General features: G+C 41.4%; 1 long non-coding RNA gene across 2 annotated transcripts; it reads left to right on the top strand.

Annotated features, from left to right (window-relative positions):
* Positions 1-1,623: 1,623 nt before the first annotated feature.
* Positions 1,624-4,890, top strand: LOC109560324 (uncharacterized). 2 transcript variants are annotated; one of them, XR_011567025.1, is made up of 4 exons: positions 1,624-1,776; positions 2,742-2,809; positions 3,519-3,830; positions 4,731-4,890. It is a non-coding gene; the product is annotated as an uncharacterized lncRNA (long non-coding RNA). The 2 variants fall into 2 exon arrangements; XR_011567026.1 differs by lacking the exon at positions 3,519-3,830.
* The last annotated feature ends 17,728 nt before the right edge of the window (positions 4,891-22,618 follow it).

Raw genomic sequence — 22,618 nt, 5'->3', positions numbered from 1 at the left:
GACCATGTACTTTGAGATAAAATTTCCTAGGGAACCCTTCATATCAGCAGCGATTCTCCATCTCCGAACTTAAGAAAAAAAAGAAGTATGTATTTCTTTGCCTTATTTGGCTAAGAGGAAGTGTATAGTGTAGAGGGAGGGGAGGATTTGAAAGCACTTCTCCAGCTTGTGTCCTGGTCCCCAACCTGAGCACTGGAAAAGGAGCCAGGAGATGTATCGGTGGGAACCACCTCTTGAGGGCCCTGAAAGGCCACCTCTCCATCGCCTTCTCCCAAAAGGGACTTCCCCAGTGTGTTTAGCACACAGCACAGTAAGTATGATAGTTCTATGTGCCAACTTGGCTAGGCCACAGTACCCAGATATTTGGTCAAATAAAATACTAGTCTAGATGTCACTATGAAGGTGTTTTTTTAGATGAGATTAATGATTACTATTTAAATCAGTAGAATTTGAGAAAGCAGATTACTCTCCTGAATGTAGGTGGGCCTCATCCAATCAGTTGAAGGCCATAAGAGAAAATGACTGAGGTTCCCCAATGGCAAAGGAATTCTGACTGGAGTTGTGACATCAGCTCTTTGCTGGGCCTCTAGCCCACCAGCCTGCCCTGCAGGTTTTGGACTCCACAACTTTGTGTGCTAACTCCAGAATTTCTGAAACAGATATGTGAAAAATGTATATACACCTTTAGGTATGCATGTATGGGTACTAATGTGTGTGTATATGTATGCATAGTGCATATTCTTGCTTGTATTTCCCAGTTCTCCCTAATGAAAGTATCAAAAAGGGGATACACTCCAGCAGCAACAGTGAGCACACGTAGGGCCCGGATAGTGGTGTCTCCTACTCCTCACAAATACTGACGAGGACTACTCAGAAAAATGGCTGATTCGAAGACCAGGGCAGGGTCAGTACAAGACGAGCCTGGAACATGTTAAGCCAGAAAGAAAGAAAGGAAGTGCACACAAAAGATAATGGGGCATGTTACAAGGACTTGGGAAGCAGCTCAAAGTCTTCGCAATGGTACAACTGGAGCACCAGCACATTAAGTACAATAATAAACTCTTGGAAAACGGGATTGAAAAATCAATCCATATCACTGATTTTAAAAGACATATGCATAAATAGAGGAGAAGGTTACTCTGCTTACAGTTGAAAGCTGAGGGCCAAACAGCCAATGTGCGGGGAGAGCTGGAGAGGGAACATTATCATTGTACAGCCACAGAGTGGAGAGTAGATCAGCAAGAAGCATCCATGGATTTTCAATCCAGGGGGAGGTTTTGATGAAGAGCAGGACACTTGTATGTGTTAAAGTGTCTCCTCGTGAACTGCTTATGCATTCAAGGGAGAAAATAAAACCTAATAATTATGTAGCAGAGATCAGAATTACCTCCACCAGTGAATAGTGTGCGTCTCCTAACACATTAGCCCGTGAAGGACACAACTTCACCAGTGCAGCATCGTGGCCAGCAATGCATAACCCCAGTAAAATCACCAAGAAGCATCAGGCACACACAACATGATGACTGTTCTATTTTTAAAAAGAACGGTGCATGGATGGGAGGGGAGACTGTTTCTCAAATGTCAATGTCATAAAAGACGACAAAAGGCTATGATACTGTTCAGGCTAAAGGAGACCAAAAGATCATGACAACGAAATGCAGTACCCAACCCTGCACTGAATCCTGTGGAGGAGAATGAAGTGCTGGAAAGAACATTATTAGATTGACTGACAAAATCAGGATACAGCTGCCAGATTAGATGAAAGATTACATCAATGTAAGTTTATGAAGTTGATACTGTACCACGGTTATGTAAGAAAATATTCTATTCTTAGGTAATACACACTGAAATATTTAAAGGGAAAACACCATATGTAATTTACCTTCAAGTGCCTCAGAAAAAGGAATTCTATATTTACACATGTATGTATGTGTTTGTACATACACAGAGATGGATGGATGGGTGGGAGGATGGGTGGATGGATGGGTGGATGAATGGATAAAAGAGGCAAGGAGGGAGAGAGAAAGAACAAAGTTTCTGGGGAAAGAGAACTCTATGGGGAAGAGAGACATTTGCTCCCTGTGTCTGTAGCAGCATGTATTCTCAGGCCACGCCCACAGTAAGGCTGGATGAACTAATCCTTTGACCTGAAGAAATAACCAAAAATATATGAGCTGAACTTGGGGCACTGGTTAGAATCAGATAATTTAGACCCAGTGAGCACATCTAAGGCACTAGCCCCCTCTCAGTGAACATGTACTATGGTGTGTTATAGACAACCCTAGTTTAATCACTGTACCAGTCAGCTTTCTAGCAGGAAACAGATGGTACAGTGAAACTAGATCCCTGAGGACAGTGTAATAAGGGTATTTACAGAAGTGAAGGGCAGAGTCAGAGAAACCAGTGAGGGAAGATGCTGCTGCTGAGTTGCTAAGTCGCTTTAGTCATATCCGACTCTGTGGGACCCCAGAGATGGCAGCCCACCAGGCTCCCCCGTCCCTGGGGTTTTCCAGGCAAGAAAGCAGCAGTGAGGAGCCCATGCTATTAGAAAACAAAACAGAAGGGAGGGATCAGTTACGTAGAGAAGAGCTGTGTTGAGACCTGGTCTGGCCGTCTGCCGTGTGCTCTGGCAAGGGGATGCACCCAACTCTGCAGCCAACCCTTCGCAACCCAGAAGGGAGGGACCATAGAGGACAGACACCTCGATCGCACTTTCCTTACAACCTCTGGTTTCCCTCCAGGGTCTCCAATTGTCTGAATCCTCCTGGTAGCTGGTGGGCAAGGGAGCCTATTAATGCGGTCTACACAGGTCAGTCTCACAGGGGAAAGGATGGGGTAGAAGAGGGTAGAGAGCAAATCTACCAGGGGAAATGGACTTAGCAATGATCTGGGGCTACGATGAATGTTTAACTTTGCAGGAACACAGAAAGCTGACATTCAACCTCACCAAACAAAGGAATTCTGATTGTATGTAGAAGATTCTTGGGACTGGAATGGTCAAAGAGTTTGAAACGAAAGTTAAAAAAAAAAAAAAGTGCTGTTTTCCTGAATATTGGAAATAAGACTTTTAAAATCCATATTTTTTCTAAAGTAATTTTCCAAATTGTCAACCACAGCCAATAGGAAGTAAACATAGGAGAATTCATTAACAAGAGAGCAGCAAAATTGAACATGGATGGAGAAATTCTCCCATTAATTTTTCCTGTAAGATTTGACAAAAAGGTGGTAAGTTTCTGCAGTGCTCCACTGAAGTGTGGCCCCGAGTCTGGCGTGTATTCAGTGGGGGTCTCTGCAGAGGGCAGGGCACAAGGCAGGATGTAGACCGCACAGCTTGTTCACAGAGGAAATTCAGGGGGCAAGATAAAGCTATTGACTCAAAGATAAATCACAAAATGAGAAGTTGGGAGGTCTGGAGGAAGAGCAGGGGCGTGGTGTATGACAATGTGTGGCCAGTGTTTCAGGATCCAGGCTGTGAGAGGCCGGTGCTGAGTGTCATTTGCTGTTTGTTTTGGAGGCAGGATTCTCTATGGAGACGAGGACAGACCTCACAACTAAGACCAAGACGGACCCTTCCCACGTCCTCTGTCGTGAGACACAAGCCCATCCATGATTTCCTGACACGAAACTATACTAAGTCCTGCCTTTTCTGCCCCACCTCCCACCACTCCCTAACCACACTCCAGTCACGACGCTTTCTCTGAACATACCCTGCAGTTTAACATCACTGTGTCTTTGAGAACTGCGATAGACTTCAAGTTAAGCTGCTGTAACAAAGAAAGAATAAAATAGATAGCCTTAAATTAAAAATTTTCTCCTGAAGCAGTCCAGCGGTGAGTGGCACAGAGCTGGTAAGGCAGTGCTGCTCCCATTCTGGGATCCAGGTTCCTCACATCCTGTAACATCCTGTTACTTCCCCATCTCCTGGGGTATTACCATCATCCACGGAGGTGAAGTGGGCTTGCCTTCATGTCTGGTGAAGAGAGGGCATGGGGAAGTGGCTTTGTCTCTAAAGAGATGGCTCAGAAGTGGCTCACGTAACTTTTGTTCACGTGCTATTGGCCTGAACCGAGTCGTATGGTCATTTCTGGCTGCAAGGGAGTCTGGAAAGCATAGCATCTACCGTGGCCCTGTGATCTACACAAGCACTCGGTATTCTTTCATGGAAGGGGGAACTAACTGCAGCATGGTGCCAGAACCTAAGCAACAGGTCAGAGAGGCCCCACTGGCCTGCAACTGGTACAACTGGAGCACTAAATTATTAAGTACAATAATAAACTATTTTAAGACGAGAATGCACATTAATCCTTTTCTATCCACATCAATGATTTGAAAAGGTACGTAAACGAATAGGGCAGAAGGCAAGATTCTTGTTTATGTTAACCATCTGCCACCAGTCTGGCATTTTCTCAGCCCAGAACGGACTTTGCTAACCTTGATCACATCCCTGAATTTCCCTTTCTGCCCTTTTGTGACTTAAAAATAAACTTCCCCTATTCTCCAACCCCAACATTTTTTTAACTCCTCTTCGTTATAATTATCTGTGTATAGCTTAGACTGTGAGCTGAAGAAGTTAGCAGCAAATTACCAAGATCACTCCCAAAGGAGAACAATCTTTATAAAGTCTATAAAACTCAGTTGTTGCAGTCTTCACTTGGTCACCCTTCAGAACAGTATTGCTGATGAAGAAAAATTGTTTCCAACCCTGATCATACTTTTTCATATCCTTTCAGAGTCAAAGATCTTCTGTGACCCAGAAATGGTCTCTCAGGCCACCGACTCTACTGTTCCTCTTAGTTGCTGTCCCTTGTAGCAAGTTTTTGTCCCACTCTCCATCAACAGGACCCGTTCAACTTTAGAGACCAGACATCACTGTAATCACAAATGCTCTCATCTGTATCAAAATAAAACGTATGTTCTGACCAGAATCTAACAGCTCATTTGTGAAATTTGTGGTGCAGAGAGTTCAGGTCCTTTGATGACAGATCACTGAAGTAAGCCCTGACCGAGTGTTAGCTGAATGAACGATGCATTCATTGAACAAATAAATAATAAAGTTGGTCAATATTTAATCCAAAAGCTAGTTATAAAAATCTCTAATTTGAAAAGATGAAAGCACCCTAATATTTATGGCAGCATTATTAACAATAGCCAAGATATGGAAGCAACCTAAGTATCCATTAGCAGAGGAATAGATAAAAAAGAAGTGATACATACATACAATGGAATATTACTCAGCCATAAAAAAGAATGAAATAATGCCATTTGCAGCAACTTGGGTGGACCTAGAGATGATCAGACTATATGAAGTAAGTCAGACAGAGAAAGACACATCAAATATCATATGATATCACTCACATGTGGAATCTAAACAAAATCATACAAATGAACTTAATTACAAAACAGAAACAGACTCACAGATGTAGAAAACAAATTTATGGCTACCAAAAGGGAAAAGTTGAGGAGGGGGAAGATAAACTAGGAATTTGGGATTAACAGGTACACACAGCTATTTACAAAATAAACAACAAGGACCTACTTTATAGCACAATGGAACTATATTCAATGTCTCATAATAATCTATAATGGAAAAGAATCTGAAAAGAATGTGTATATATTCTTTTGCTGTACACTTGAAACTAACACATTATAAATCAACTATACTTCAATTTTTTACAAAATCTGGTTACACACAGTCTGGTTCTTTCAGTTGTTTTAATCATCAAATGCCATTTGCAGGTTACCTGTCTGCTCACAAGATTTCCATTGATCAAAGCACACTGTCATACTGCCTAAATCCAATCTTGATGAAGGGGTACTACCGGGTTTCATGCTTTAGAAATCTTGGAAATTAAAAGGAATAAATCCTGTTGGACTGCTGATGTTGAGGGTAGTCTTGGAGGAATCCACTTTTTCAGGTTCTCAGGATAGTCCTGCTGTGGTTCTCCCCTAATGCTTCTGAAGTGGCCTTTATTTAAGATTGAGGACTGACAGTGAACACAAAGGTCTCCTGTCACTTTGGAACCCACCCAGGGCTCCTACACGTGGTGGGAGGCCCTGAGTGCCATCAGGAGTACAGGCTGGCAGCTCTCCCCAAAACAGGCTGCTTGGGCCTGAAGGTTTAGGAGGACAAGATAAACAAGAGTAATGATGTGACATCAAGGATGTCTATTTGAAGACAAAACAACCCACCAGCTACACCTTGAAATCAACAGACAGTCAGCCCTGTCTACATTAATATCCAAATGACTCCATAAAGATCATTGGTTCCAGTAATGATGTCACTCAGGCACTGTAAGAGCCCAGATCATCCTAGATCCTGCCATGTTCAGATTCACATGCTTCCCAAACACTGGAATACAGGCTTCCATTTTTATAAGCAGAGTCTAAACAAAAATTTCACTTTTACTCTACCCGCTGAGTTTCCTGTGTTCATCCTGTTAATGAAACCTGTTTCTTCCTAAAACAAAATAGGGTCTGAAACCTGCCAACCTTCTAAACCCCTAATCTAGAGAAATGCCAAGCTACTTGGCACAGTCACATTATCAAATCAGATGTTTGGTGTGTTTTTTCCTAAGAATGCTATGAAATATCCTAACACATGAGTTTAAGTTTTTAAAGACCACCTTAAAAACTAATCATAAACTATGAATAAACAAGTATCAACTGAATTATAATTTATGTCACACTTTTAATAGGGGGAGAAAACACCATTGCGGATTGATCCTGGGGAGATTTTCACATAAATAGAGATGCAGTATAGTTTAAAGTGAAAGAAAAGGTGGGGGAGAATGGATATATGCATATGTATGGCTGAGTCCCTTCTCTGTTCACCTAAAACTATCACAACATTGTTAATTGGCTATACCCCAATACAAATAAGGGCTTCCCTGATAGCTCAGTTTTTAAAGAATCCACCTGTAATGCAGAAGATCCCAGTTCGATCCCTGGGTCTGGAAGATCCCCTGGAGAAGGGATAAGCTACCCACTCCGGTATTCTTGGGCTTCCCTAGTGGCTCAGCTGGTAAAGAATCCAGCTGCAATGTGGGAGACCTGGGTTCGATTCCTGGGTTGGGAAGATCCCCTGGAGAAGGGAAAGGCTACCCGCTCCAGTATTCTGGCCTGGAGAATTCCATGGACTATATGTAGTCCATGGGGTTGCAAAGAGTCAGACATGACTGAGCAACTTTCATGACAAAATAAAAAGTTTAAAAAAATAATAAAGTGGAAAAAGAGGTTGTTGAAAGGAAGGCCCAACACTCTCGTATCAGCAGACCTCAAACATAGTGCAGCTTCAGTTCCAAACCAACACCATAAACTGAGTATCACAATAAAGTGAGTCACACAAATTTTTTTGTTTCCCAGTGCATATAAAAGTCGTGTTTACACTATATTGCAGTCTATTAAGTTTGCAATAGCATACATCTAAAAAAAGTATATCCTTTAAAAATACATCATTGCTAAAAAAAAAAAGCCAATCATTTGAACATTTAGTGAGTAGCAGTGTTCTTGCCTGGAGAATCCCAGGGACCAGGGAGCCTGGTGGGCTGCTGTCTATGGGGTTGCACAGAGTCGGACACGACTGAAGCGACTTAGCAGCAGCAGCAGCAGTAACAAAGATCACTGGTCACAGATGACCTTAACAAATATAATAATAATGAAAAAGTCTGAAACATTGCCAAAATGTGACACAGAGACACAAAGTGAGCAAATGCTATAGGAAAAATGGCACCAATATACTTAGTCAGTGCAGGGTGCCACAAACCTTCAATTTGTAAAAAACAAAAACAAAAAACCACAGTATCTGTGAAGCACGATAAAACAAAGCATAATAAAACAAGGTCTACCTGTAATGAGATTTCCAAACAGATAAAATATTATGTGCTATTACAGGATATTATAGCTGACGTCTGACTTATGGCCCAAATGGGATTCAAACACATCTAAACGTAACTGTTGAGTAGTAGGCAGCCCTTGGTGCTAATGATTTACGTAAGAAGAGCTGTTTATGGCTGAAGGAGTAAACACGGGCTGAGGCACTTGTGCCTAGGGGTGCATGATGTCTGTGCCCCAAATAGCCGGTGAGATATGAGAAATGCAGAATGCTATTTCAGTAAATGCTATTGACTGAAATGAACATACTACAAGGAGAAAGCAAAGTGGATATGAAACATTCTGGGCTGGGAGCTGCAAACCTGAGTGCTAACCTATCTTGGCCTCAGTGTCACTTCTCCAGAACTCCTTTCCTTACATGCTATGTATTTGGTTTTGGCTAGATGATGTCTGTGGACTTTCCAGTTACAGACTGGAACTAGAGTGCTTGGACTCTAAGGAGAACCATGACCAAACATAATATAAAATAACATGGTAGTCAGTGAAAGAATAGCAGTCAGAAAGGCATGGAAAAGAAGTGGCCGGTATGCCTCCTTTATCAAATGGAAGAAGGATCTGAAATCCATTTCCTTGGACACAGACAGAAGGCAGCAACAGCAGAGTCATGGATTTCTGTAGTGTCTACAGATCCCGACAAATTCTTGTTCCCACGGAAATGAGGAAACAAGGTTGCTTCCTAGCAGACTGGTGGCTTTAAATTCCCATCTCTTCTGAGACTTTCTTTCTGTTTCTGTTGTACTGAACCCTGCTTTGCTAGCATGAAAATGGAAAGACAAGTAGCACCTGAAAGAAAAAGAAATTGTCCCCTCCTACTCTTCCAGTACATTCTATCCAAAAGATGGGCAATGGGGAAAGATGAAACCAAATAAAATGATACTGAAAATTCTGAACATTTTTTCATACTCCATGTGAGTTCAGGAACCTATTATAATTGGCTACCAAATCCTTAACTGTTTTATCTCCTTTCAGTCTCTACTCACTCCCTATATTTTAGTATCATTTTTGGTAATTTGAATAAAATGCCTAAGTTTTCCTAGGGCTCATAATACAAAAGAGTGATAGAATTCACTCTTAGCCCATCTGGAGACATTTTGTTAAACAGGAGGGGAAAGCCACATTTCCCCTCACGGCTGGACAAGGACGTGTGAGCTGGAATTTCAGCACCACCAGCCCTCAGTGGACACCTTTGTACAATGAAACTTTACAAACAGCCACGGTGGCTCTGATCTGAGTGGATACAGAATAATTAGGAAAGCTTCCAGCATCCTAAGCTTCATGAATATGGACTATCCTCACATCCAAAAGAAAGAAAATAACTTCTGCATTAATTTTCAGAAAGAGCTTCAAAAAAATCTCAAGTCTGGTATATTTTTAGAAGTTCACCTACAGCTTGATTTTTAAACTTTGCTTTGTCTTTCTATTTCAAATAATCTTACGGGAATCTTTAAACTTCATCTTTTTAGGAGAAATTGTGGAGGAAGGTGTTCAAATGAAAGAGAAAAATCTAAAAGTTTATACTTGTAAATTAGTACTGAATTTAAATAGCCCAAAGAATATTTTACTGAGCAATGACTTGTAGGAATGACCTTTAAAGAAGTCTTTTTCTCCCTTTTACTATTGAACACACTCATGTTGCATGCATACACACATGATCTATGTGTGCTAATACAAATATTAACTTAAAATTTGGCAGTATGATTAAAAAAAAAATTTTTTTTTGCCTAACTGCAAATCTTGTGTGTTTTTGGTTCCCTGACTAGGGATCAAACCTGTGCCCCCTGCAGTGGAAGCGTGGAGCCCTAACCACTGGATCACCAGGGAACTCCTGATTTTTCTTTTAATAAACCATCAATTGCCAAACTGGAAGTTAACAGCTCCAACCATTTAAAATTATCATTAATATTTTTAAAGAGTGTAAAAATTTTCATTTTTAAACTAAGGGAAGATTATGTTCTTAAAGGAACAAAAATTATAAATCATTATTCTAATTTGTACCCTCAAAATTCATGAGTTTGTCCATTATAAAATTGTTTCTATACACTAGTGTTGTGCTTCAAAGATACACAAAAAAGTAAAAAAAAAAAAAAAAACTTTAAAATTCAAAATCCACTCACCTAGAAATAATGCTAAGATTTTTGTTTTCCTTCTGCTCTATCTTTTCTGCATGAAGAAGCATACCCAGATAATTAATGTAAAAGTTATTTTTAATAACTTAAATGAATTTCTTTCATTTAACCAATTATTAAGGTTTTTCAAATACCTTATTTTAGATATCTAACATAATTATATAAAACGTGTGGTAGCCAGCCTCCAAGACGACCCCAGTGATTATGGCCTCCTGGTGTTCGTGACCCTATGCAGTACTTTTTCACACTGAACAGAGGTGACCTGCGTAACCAATAAGATACTTCAGAAAAACAGTTTGATTTCCAAGACTATGTCATAAAAGATTTTGCAGTTTTCAAACCGTTTTTGGTTTGACTCAGTATAGGAGAAGCCAGGTGACATGTAATGAGGACTCCAGTCATCCACTTCAGAGAGGTCCAGGTGGTGAGGAATTGAGGTCTCCTGCCAATAACCAGCACCAATTTGCTAGATATTAATATTTGAGTTTGTCACCATGGAAGTAGATCCTCCCACTTAGTCAAGTGCTTGGATGACTGCAGCTCTGGTTGACACCTTGATTGTAACCACATAAGAGACTGAGACAGACTCACCAAGCTAATCTGCTCCTGGGTTCCAGATCCACAGAAATTGTGGGAGTTAATATTCATTATTTTAAATATCTATATTTTGGAATAATGTTGCATATAAATAATTATGACTTTGGTATCAGATGTGGGGCACTATCATAACAAAACCACTAAAATGTGGGAGTGCCTTTATGACAGGGAAGACTCAGAAGTAAAAGCCCAAGGTACATTGAAGAAACTTAGCAGAAGCCTGATGACCTTCAGGGATGTCATTGGTAAGGACTCAGGAAAATCTGGAAAATATTACTGGGAACTAAAAGATAAGAGATTCTTGTTAGATATGACAGAAAATTTAGCAACTGTCATATGCAAAGATATGGGGGGTGGGGAGGAATATATCTAATGAGCTAAGTGATCTAGCTAAGGAGATTTCCAGGTAGTGTTGAAAGTACTTCTTGGTTTCTTATAGCAAAATGTAAGAAGAGAGATAAGCTGAAGGAAGAATTATTCAATAAAAAGGAGTCAAGACTTTCTGCTTCTGAAACTTTCCAGATGACAGAAAATGCTAAAATTGTAAATAGCTTCCAGGCAAAGATCAAATCCAGGGCTCTTCCAAGAAAACATGGTCTAAAGATGAAGTTGAGGTTGTGACTGTAAAAATCTCATTTAGTGATTAAGGAAAATCTAAGATAGTACTTCAGAGAACTCTAGGGCTTCTGAAAGTTTATGGACATTGTCCCTCTGCAGTTTCAACAGCCCAAGGTAGAAAAGGGCTTACCTTGAAGAGATTTATGGTGTGGCTTTTAACTAATGGAATAAACTCCACTTAACTGCCCTGTTGCAGGTAACCTACAGAGTTGGGTTTTTTTTTTTTTTTTTTTTAATTAATATTGGCAGAAACATTATCAGGGTGGGCTGCATAGACAGAAACCATACAAAGTGAAATGAGACCTTCAGAAGGTCAAACTTTGAGAGGCAGGAAGTAGGGTAAGACTATCTCTAAGCTGCAAATCATGGGTTACCTTTAATGGAACAGGAAGGACAAATCAGAGGGCAGAACTGAGAGCTCAGAGGGTAGAACCAGGAGCTATAGAGAATCATTCCCAGGAAAGAGTGGACCCAAGTCCTATTTAAGGAACTTTTCCATATTTACTTAGCTGGATATTAGGATTTCTATGAATCAGTGACTTCTGTGTGCCTCCTGTTCTCCCCATTTGAATGGGAGTATCTGTAATATTATTTAAAGGCTATCCCACCAGTATATATCAGGTGTGGGAGGGGGCAAGTAACCTGCCTCTGTAATCCACAGGTCTTCACATTGAGAGGAACTGTACTTGGAATGCTGGCTTAAAAAACAGTCACAACCTAGAAGCTGAGAGTTATGTTTTATTTGGTGGGAATTTTTAGGACTTCAGGCCCAGGAGATAGCAGCTCAAGTAACCCTGAGAGAACTGTTCTGAGGAGGCTGCGGGGAGGAGAAAGGCAAGCTTGTAATAAGGGGCAAGTAGTCTGAACATCAAAAGATTATTGTTAATTAAGGAAGCCAGATACCTCAAGTTAAGGAATTTAGCCCTTTCCTATTTATGGGAAGATGCAAGACTCATTCCTTTCATATGCATCTCAGCTATCTGGGGCCAGTGCTCACCGTGGGGAGTGGTTGACTCTGCAGGAGAGCAGGTATTGTTATTCCTGGGCTCAGAAATTCACATTTGGAGGGCTGGAATCCCTGATGGCTGTGACATCCTTGTTTATTGGTATGATAGGAAATACTCCATTTCATAGGAACTATATACTGTAGAAATTGTTCTTGAAGAGCTTCATCTGCCCCGGCACCTGACTTAGCTGGTGAGGCCCTAGACTTGGAACTGAGGCTGAAACAGGAAGAAACTTTTGAGGACCTTGTCAAAGGTGATTGTATTTTGCATGTGTGAGGGTGAGAATCATCGGAGGCCAGGGCTCAGACTGTAGTGACCAGCCTTTCCAATGACCTCCAGTCATTCCTGCCTCCTGGTTTCATGTCCCTATTGAGGTCCCTACCACCATGAATAGGACTGATCTGTGCAACACATAGAATATTAGAAAACAAGCAGAGCATGACTTCAAAAAAGACGCTGTTTCAACTTCGCTCTCTCTTGGATCACTTGCTGCAGAGAACAGCTCTAGACCTCTGGAGAGGTCCATGAGGTGAGGAATTGAGACCTCCAGCCAACAACCAGCACTAACTCTTCAAGCATGCATGGGAGCCACCGGCAAAGCAGAACCTACAGCTCCAGTCAAGCTTTCGGATGACCACAGGCCTGGCCAACAACTTGACCAAAATCTCATGATATATCCTGGGGCAGAGCCATCCAGATAAGATGTCCCTGGGTTTGTTACCCACAGAAATCATGTGAGATAATAAATATTATTTTAAGCCACTAAGTTTTGGGGTAATTTGTTACGTGCTAATAAATAATTCAGCCTTATTTCATCATATGAATATACCATAATTCAGTGTTAATTTAGATTTAATTTAATTTTAAATTTCTTCTAATTTTTCATCATTATAAATACTACTATAATGAACCTGATAAATAATACTACTATGAAGAACTGGATAAATAATAAATTGTCTGAAACTCTAATGTGAATAGATTCTTAAAAGAGAGATGACTAGATGTGAGCAGTTTATGTTGCTAGCTGTGTTATATAAAAGCATGCATTTTACTGTAGCCTCAGTTATGCTTTTCAAAACCACATGACAAGAATATCCATTATCAATATTCTCATTTAACACTACACTGGAATAGACACACTTAGGAAAGAAAATAAAATTAAAAGCATAAATGTTAGAGAGGAAAAACTTAAACCTCCACTATTTTTATTTGATATGATGAATACTTGAAAAACACAAGAGGAACTACTGAAATGCTATAATAAATGATATGAGACCCCAGTAAGTTAACAAGAAATTAAAGAACTTCATTGCTACTCTAGACGCACTCAAGACACTTTGGACAGAGGTCTGACCAAGTGCGATTATGGGCACCAGTAGGAGGAAAAATTGAGCTGCCTCTTGACTGTATCCTACTGAATTCACGTTACCCAACAAGTTACACAAATAACAAACAATAATGTCAGCTGCATAACACTTGAAAAATTACATGTACACCTCTTAAATTTTGTTGCTGATTTTGAAACTACAACTCGCAAGAAGGAAACAAGGAGACTGAAGCAGTTTGTCAGCCTGAACTACCTCATTCCTTTCCTCAATCCCTGTAGCTTCGCCTACTCCTTCAGATAATCTTCTCTGCGATTGACAAGCCAGGTCTTCAGTGTTTAGCATGGAGCTTCCTGAGTCCCTGCTGAGTCACTCTCCAGCTCCTGGCAAGCTCTTCCTTGTGAGAGCTTCTGCTGAGCTCCTATCCTGAAGCGTATGTTCAAGCCCCAAAACTGAATGAGGCTGACACTGCTGACTCAGTTCCCCGTGGTTCCAGGGCCCAGGAACAGGGGTATCCTGAGACTGAATCACAAACTAGTGGTACCATGAACTTGAGTCCACACTTCTTTACCAAATCAGCAAGCAAGAGGCAAAATTCATCAGGACATGTGGCCTTTGCTCACTCTACGGCACATTCCCCGAAGAAAACAGCAATGATAGTCCATTTTGGATAAAAATGAGAAAGGGGAAAGGAGGGACAAAGGGTCCGATGCGCAAACAGCAAATCTTTGGAGTTGAGGACTGAATGTGATCTCACTTGGCACTCTGGGCTCCACACTGGGCTCAGAGCCCAGACAGGAATGTTCTCTATACATGTGACCTTCCTGCCAAGTCTGACAAGTATTCCTAAGGCTAAAGTGTGTTAAAACAGGAGGAGATTGGGGATTCATTCCTGCAGCCTCTCTGACCTCAGAGAACTGAGTGCACCGGCACAAAGAGGAGCCTCCTGGTCCCTCCTCCTGACCTCACCTCCCCCCACCCCACAAAGGCGGCAGGGCACAAGCAAAGAGGAGGGGTCTGCAAGTGGCTTTTCAGCACACACAGAGAAAGTAGCTCTCCATAGGCCAGGAGACAAGTTGGCAGAAGCCCAGAGGAGCTTTCTGCAGTAACGCGTGTGCTCTTTCTAAAGAACCACAGAGCTCGTACCCTCCAGGGTCAGCAAGTAAAGGTGGGGCTTCTGACCCCTCTTATCCTTAGCTTGGAGAGCTTACATGGCTGAAGCACAGGCCACGTTCACTCATATGAAACTGTGACCTAGGCCTACAGAGAACAGAGCGACTGATTTTTAAATGCTTTGTTGTTGGTTAGTCACTAAGCCCTGTCAGACTCTTTGTGACCCCATGAACTGCAGCATTCCAGGCTTCCCTATCCTTCACTATTTCCCAGAGTTTGTTCAAACTCACGTTCATTGAGTTGATGATGCCATGCAACTATCTCATTCTCTGTCGCCCCCTTCTCCTCCTGCCCTCAATCTTTCCCAGCATCAGACTCTTTTCCAGTGAGTCAGCTCTTTGTAGCAGGTGGCCAAGTATTGGAGCTTCAGCTTCAGCATCAGTCCTTCCAATGAATATTCAGGGTTGGTTTCCTTTGGGACTGACTGGTTTGATCTTGCTATCCAAGGGACTCTCAAGAGTCTTCTCCAACACCACGATTTGAAAGCATCAATTCTTAGGCACTCAGCTTTCTTTATGGTCCAACTCTCACATCCATACACGACTACTGGAAGAACCACAGCTTTGACTAGACGGACCTTTGTTGGAAAAGTAATATCTCTGCTTTTTAATATGCTGTCTAGGTTTTAAATGCTTAGGAATAGAGAAAATATGTGAAAGTCCTCCTCAGCATTCACTGCCTATGGTGCTATCAAAATATCACATCCTGGGGTCTCCAGAGTATGATTTTCCATCAGGTTTCATAACACCTTCCAGGCTCTCCATTTACCTCATGAGATATTAAGGCATTCACAAAACAGATTTACAATTAATTTTACTTCAAATGAATGTATAGCAGATCACATTTGGTGAGTCAGAGAGAGGAAATTTGAAATTAAAAATAGAATGTGGTGAACTAAAAAACATTGAAACTCATGGCTCTCCAGACAAAACTGGCATTTAAACGGATATAGAGAAGAAGAGTGCGTCACTGTCCTTTCTGAAGGTCACAGACGTTTGTAATTCTTCATCTGGGGTTTTAACCTTGACTCATATTAAATTTCAAAAGCACAGGTTCAGTCCACGATGCATTTTGAGTCAGCCTCTCCTGTGTGCTTGGCACCAAGCTAGGCACCAGTGATACACAGGAGAGTAACACACATCTGCCCAGAGGAAAAGTCGAGAAGATGACATTCTTGCTATTTTGCGAACAAAAAGAAATAATGCTCTGTGTCAGTACAGCAAACATTCTGGAGAGCTGACTATAAGATTCTGTGTGAGTCCCCAAGAACCCCCCCAGATAATGCCAAGCAGCAAGTGGCTTTTTAAAGCCACACTACATATTGACTTTGTAACACAGAATGAGCATCTGGCCAGATTTACTTGCTTAATTATGTTTTGCTTGTGCTAATATTAAAATTAGCCTGTATTCCCTGATCATCTTCAGAGGAACAAGTGTTTTAGAAGCATACTGGGCAACAAGATGTAAAGGGACTGAAGATGCTCAAGCCAAGAAATATGTCTTCTTTGTCCTACCCTGGATTCCTTCCTCTCCATGCCTTTTTTTCTTTCTTCCTTCTTTTTTCCCCCAGATAACTTATATGTGATGCCTTAGGAATATGGAAACGTTTATTGTAATCTTCATAAGTCAAAGAAGGAAAAACCTGATTTATTGAGCACCTACTAAGGGTTAAATAAGCACTAAATGTGTTTCATTAGTTATCTCTTTTAATCCTTCCTAGAGTGCTGTGAAGAAGGCATTGTTATCATCAGTTTAGAAATGAGGAAACTGAAGCACAAAAGTATTTACATAACTGATAAAAGATTGAAGCAGAATTTGAATATAGTCCATCAACGTTAAAATATATTTCATGGGACTTCCCTGGTGGGCCAGCGGTTGAGTGTTCAACTTCCAGTGCAGGAGTTGCCAGTTTGATCCTTGATCAGGGAGCTCAGATACCATATGCCTCGTGGCCAAAAAAACCGAAACCAAAATATGGTATTTGTTGTAACAAATACAATAAATACTTCTAAAATGGTCCACATCAAAAAAAATCTTAAAAAAAAAAAAGAACTCTTTCTTCCCACTATCCAGTTCACTCTAACCTTTAATATCCCATTTACCAATAGCCCAATAGAGAAACGGGCAAAGGAGAGGACCAACAGTTTGCAGAAAAGGTTCTTAAGCGTATTTTTTAGATGTTCGATTATACTCATAACAAGAGAAATGCAAATTAAAGCATTAGCCATCAAAATAGCAAAGCTGAAGAACACCTGGTAAGGCACTGAGCTGGTGTGGGTGGGGAAACAGGCCTGTTCACACATGGCTGGTGAAGGGAAAGACTGACGTGAGTGCTCTGGAGTGCACTTCGGTCATTCCCATCAATATTCTTCCTCGTGACTTCATCCTTCAGGTATACTTGCACTTTTGAGAAATGACATATTCACAGGATTATTCACTGCAACACTGTCTGTGATAGCAACAGACTGAAACAACCTGATGATCATTAATGGAAGGTGTAAATTTTGTTCATCCATACAAAGAATTACACATAACCATAAAAAATGAGGATTATCGTGGATAAAATTTTCTAAATGAAAAAAGAAAGATGCAGAAGAGCAAGTGCTATTTTGTGCTTCAGTTTGTGTGGAGGAGGAAATATATACACGTTTTTGTATAGAATTAGGCTATTAGGACAGAGAAGGCAATGGCAACCCACTCCAGTACTCTTGCCTGGAAAATCCCATGGACGGAGGAGCCTGGTGGGCTGCCATCTCTGGGGTCGCACAGAGTCGGACACGACTGAGTGACTTCACTTTCACTTTACACTTTCATGCATTGGAGAAGGAAATGGCAACCCACTCCAGTGTTCTTGCCTGGAGAATTCCAGGGACAGGGAAGTCTGGTGGGCTGCCATCTATGGGGTTGCACAGAGTCGGACACGACTGAAGAGACTTAGCAGCAGCAGCAGCAGGCTATTAGGAAATTAGTAGCATGGTTGCCTCCAGACAGGCATGAGGACATAGGAGGACAGAAGAATGATTGCTATACACCCTTTGAGGCATTTGAATTTTGAACCATGTTAATACAAAATCTATTTTCAAGTAAAATTTATTCTTTAAAGCATTAAGTAAAGGGCCTCCCTTGTGGCTCAAACAGTAAAGAATCTGCCTGCAATGCGGGATACCTGGGTTTGATCTCTGGGTCGGGAAAATCCCCTGGAGAAAGGCATGGCAACCCACTCCAGTATTCCTGCCTGGAGAATCCCACGGACAGAGGAGCCTGGCAGGCTACAATCCACGGGGTCACAAAGAGTCGGACACGACTGAGTGACTAACACACATTAAGTAGGAAGTTGAAAAGCACACCAATTAATTGTCTTTCATATTTAACTATTGAATAATAGAAGGAAAGCAATACTTTACTGGGTTACAGCTGAAAGTTGTACAAACTGATTCAAAATCACCACGAACTCGCTTTCTCTTTGGTCATTTTAGTCTTTGGAATTACTCCTTCCTTAAATTGCTGTTTAAGGCTATGATTTAAATCCTATAGTTTTTCTTCCTTCTAACAATAATATTAAAACAATGATGAGAACGATTTATGCAAGAACCACTATTTATAAAAACTCTTGCATGTAGAGCTGTGGTTATACTGTCTAATCTTCCTGATAATCATATACAGTGTGACTATCAAGCCCATTTTTTAAAGTGAACTATAGTCGATTCACAATATTATGTTATTTTCAGATGTCCAACCCCATTTTAAAGGTGAGAAAATAGAGACTAAGACAAATTCGTATTCTCTATTTTAATTGATTTCTAGATACAATGGAGCAGCTGTTTTCTAATGTTATAGCTTTGAGAAGAAAGAGAAATTAAAAAAAAAAAAAGAAATGGCCTCTGAAAGTCCACCAGGCCCAGGAAATGAAGATGCTGACACACAATTTATTCCACAGAGATTATTCTATTTACTCCATAGAGATGCTTCTCACATTCAGGTGCTACTCAGAAAAAAATTATCCATTGGCTATATAAAAGAGTCTATCATTTTAAAGGAAGAAAAATTCCATAAAACAATAGCAGCCATAGGCTCCTCTCCCTGTTCCTGTCAATTTCTCAGCTGCAATGTGTATAAAGCAAAGGTTCCTCCTTGACACAGGGGAGCCCTTTTTTTCCCTCACCATACGATGATAAAAATCACATAATCTCTCTCTTTACCAGCTCTTGCACTATCCTCCAGCATCTCCTCACAAGTTAGGACAGAGTTCAGGATAAAAGCCTGACATACTAAAAGGTGTATCAGAAACTCCCCACTAAAATGTTTTTTTATTGAAGACAATAACAGAAACCATTCAGCTTTTGGCTTTTCCCCCCATCACTGCAGGAGGCTTGAAGTGAGGTTATGGTGCTTACAACAAATGCCCACAAGACTGGCCTTTGATTCCCTGTTGCTCCAGCTAACATCTCCATCAGCCCGTGTTTTCCGCCTCCTCTCTCTCAGCCATAAAAGGTGTTACACCTCACTAAGGAGCTCCAAGAGAAGGGGTACTGTTTCTCATTCTGAAACAAAGGAGATTGAAAGAGATTGAAAACAGCTTTCCCATAAATGCCATTGAGACTCTGGATTTTCAGCACCCTAGCAGGAAAGCATCCAAATTCAGACATCTTGATGATAAAAGCTCCTTGTTGGTCTTGGTGGACTGGAGTGACTAAACTGCTAGTCCAAGGACAGAAGATGGCATGTGGGCACAGGGTAAGGACGTCATGGAAGTCGTTTTATTCCTCCTTTGTCTTTTGGTGGATATGAACTTTATCACTTCCTCGTGATTCAATCCAGAGGGACACATTATATTTGTCGCCTGTTTACGGCAAGGCATTGTCCTAGGCGCTGAGGACACAGGCAAATACAAAACCAAGTCCTGCACTCGGGGAGTTTAATATTCTACTGGAGGGTACAAAAGATATACAAGTCAAGTGAATCGTATATGACAGAGAAAAAGGTGGCTCAGATGTTAAAGAATCTGCCTGCAATGCAGGTGACACGGGTTCAATCCCTGGGTCAGGAAGAGCCCCTGGAGAAGAGAATAGCTACCTACTCCGGTATTCTTGCTTGGAGAATCCCATGGACAGAAGAGCCTGGAGGGCTACAGTTCATGGGATCGCAAAGAGTCGGACATGACTGAGAGACTTACACACACAAGGGAGTGGAAACCAAGGGTGGTTTCCATTAGGGTGGCAAGGGGTGGCACCTGAGAAGTGGCCACTTCCAAAGAGATCTGAATGGAACCTGTGGTTCCCCCAGGAGGTGGGTCCTATACAGAGAGAACAGCAAGGTCAAAGCTCTGAGATGGAGTAGGTTTGACAGAAATAATGGAGGCCTGTCCCAGAAAGGAAGGAAGCACAGGGGAGAGTGGAAGAAAAGGGGGTTGGAAAAATTGCGGAGATTCCTAAAGGATTTCATGGGTCATGATAAGGACTTTGGACCCTGGGAAGCCATTGATAGATTTTGAGCAGGTGGCTGACATGATATGTAAAATGATTTACATTTTAAAATGACATCTTTTGTGGTCAAAATACAAAAATGCCTTTTGTATTTATAAATTTTAAAACTGCATGTATAGCCTTTACTATCAAACGTACCCTTAAAGATAATATTTTATGTGACAAAATATTTGCACTCATTCTAGACTTGGGTATTTCAGTGTTCTTGGTTTTTTAATTTAACTCTTTTCACAGACATGTTGAGAGTAAAAATAAATAATTTCTATTTTCCTTTTCAAGTATTACTGGATAAGGGATTAAAAAAAAAACTAAAGCTGTTTTTGTTTGTAATGTAAAAGACATAATTGATCTTTCCAGGGTCAGAGATGATTACTGCTTTTGCTATATACATTTATGCATCATTTTTTAAACTACATAAAATATAGAAGTGAAGTCGCTGAGTCGTGTCCGACTCTTTGTGACCCTGTGGACTGTAGCCTACCAGGCTCCTCCGTCCATGGGATTTTCCAGGCAAGAATACTGGAGTGGGTTGCCTTCCTTCTCCAGGAGATCTTCCCCACCCAGGGATCGAACCCAGGTCTCCCACATTGCAGGCAGATGCTTTAACCTCTGAGCCACTAGGGATAAACATTCCTTTAAACAGTTCTCTCACTTCTGTGCTTTGGCACCTGTTTTTATTTCTTGCCTAGAACATTTCCTCACCCTCTTATCTTTTTAAGTAACACCTAGTCTACCTTTCGGTATTCAGCACAGGTATGAGCTCTTTCAGGAAGTTTTCTGCTACCCTCACGGCCTTCATGAGGGTGTCTCCTTCAAGCTCTGAAAGCAGTCGGTGCAGTCTAGCACTACTACTGGGGCTTCCAGGGGGCGCTAGAGGTAAAGAATCCGCCTCCCGAAGCAGCAGACTGAAGAGGCATGGTTTTCCCTGCGTCAGGAAGATCCCCTGGAGGAGGGCATGGCAACCCACTCCAGGATTCTTGCCTGGAGAATCCCATGGACAGAGGAGCCTGGAGGGCTACAGTCCACGGGGTTGCAAAGAGCCGGACACAAATGAAATGACTTAGCACAGCACATGTTTATAAGCAACTATGCTTTCACAACATACCTTGTGTATGTGAAAAGATAAATATTTAATTCTCACTGTTCACTTCTAACTGACAAAGGAACAGAGTGAAAACTTCAGGAACTGTGGTGGAACCTTACTTGCTGTTCTAGACCTGGTTGTACCCACCTTTGGTTGGTCCCATAGCTACTCAAGAGACCTTCTCAACTGAGTACGAGCGACCATCTGAAGTCACTTCCCATATCCCCTACTAGATACTGAATGTTTTATCAAATAGTAAGTGGTGACATTTTTAATTGACGATTAGTATGACCAGATGGATTCTGATTTTGCTTTTGATTCTCGGATTGTGTTTAAACAATTGAAAAGTATGTTCCTGATTTTGAGATACTAAGTGATATTGCACAGTTTTCACTTTACTGAGTGTGTACAGCTGTCCCATGAAGTTTGTAAGTGTGCCCTTGTATAGCGTCAGATGCCAAAATTAAAACACACACGAAAAAAACAATATTTGGAATCTATAATTATCTCAAAATATCAAGTTTTTAAAAGGCAATCTCTGGCTGTCAGGTGGAGAGGAGACCATAGGGGATGTGGTAGGCAGACTCTTAGATGACCCCCAATGACCCCCACCTTCCATGTCACTGCCCTTCTATCATGCCTCCCCGTGAAGACAGGGAAGAAGGCAGCACTTACAGACTCGCATGTAATGAATAGGATGTGACAGAAGTAGTGGGATGACGCTTCCGAGATTAGGCAGCACAAAGACTGTGGCTTCCACCTGGAGCGTTCTCTCTTGCTTGCCCTTGCCCTCTCCCTCTTGCAGATCACTCACTCTGGGGGAAGTCAGCTGCCATACTGCAAGTCACGTTATGGAGGTGTCCACACAAGGTGACCAGGAACAGTGGCCCGCAGTCCAGAGCCCATGGGATCTGAAGCCTGTGACAGCCACGTGAGTGATCTTGGAAGCAGATCCTTCTGCCAGTCCTGTCTTGAGGTAACTGCAGCCCTGACCCACAAGTGGGCTGCAACTTCATGAAAGACATTGAGCTGGAGGCAGCCAGCTCAGTGGCTCTCCTGTTTCCTGACTCACAGAAATGGTATAACACTGTATGTTTATTGTTTTTGCTATTATGTTTTGGGATAACTTGTTACACAACAGTAGATAATTCATACAGGAGAGTAAGAGTAGAAGCAGAAACATGTAACCCAATATTCATTACAGCACTGTTTACAATAGCCAGGACACAGAAACAACCTAAGTGGCCAATGACAGATGAATGGATAAAGATGTGGTACATACATATAATGGAATATTACTCGGTCATAAAAAAGA

This window comes from Bos indicus, chromosome 6 (assembly GCF_029378745.1).
Source record: "Bos indicus isolate NIAB-ARS_2022 breed Sahiwal x Tharparkar chromosome 6, NIAB-ARS_B.indTharparkar_mat_pri_1.0, whole genome shotgun sequence".
Lineage (NCBI taxonomy): Eukaryota > Metazoa > Chordata > Mammalia > Artiodactyla > Bovidae > Bos > Bos indicus.
The sequence above is the reverse complement of the archived record's forward strand: the minus strand, read 5'-3'. Positions and strand labels throughout refer to the sequence as shown.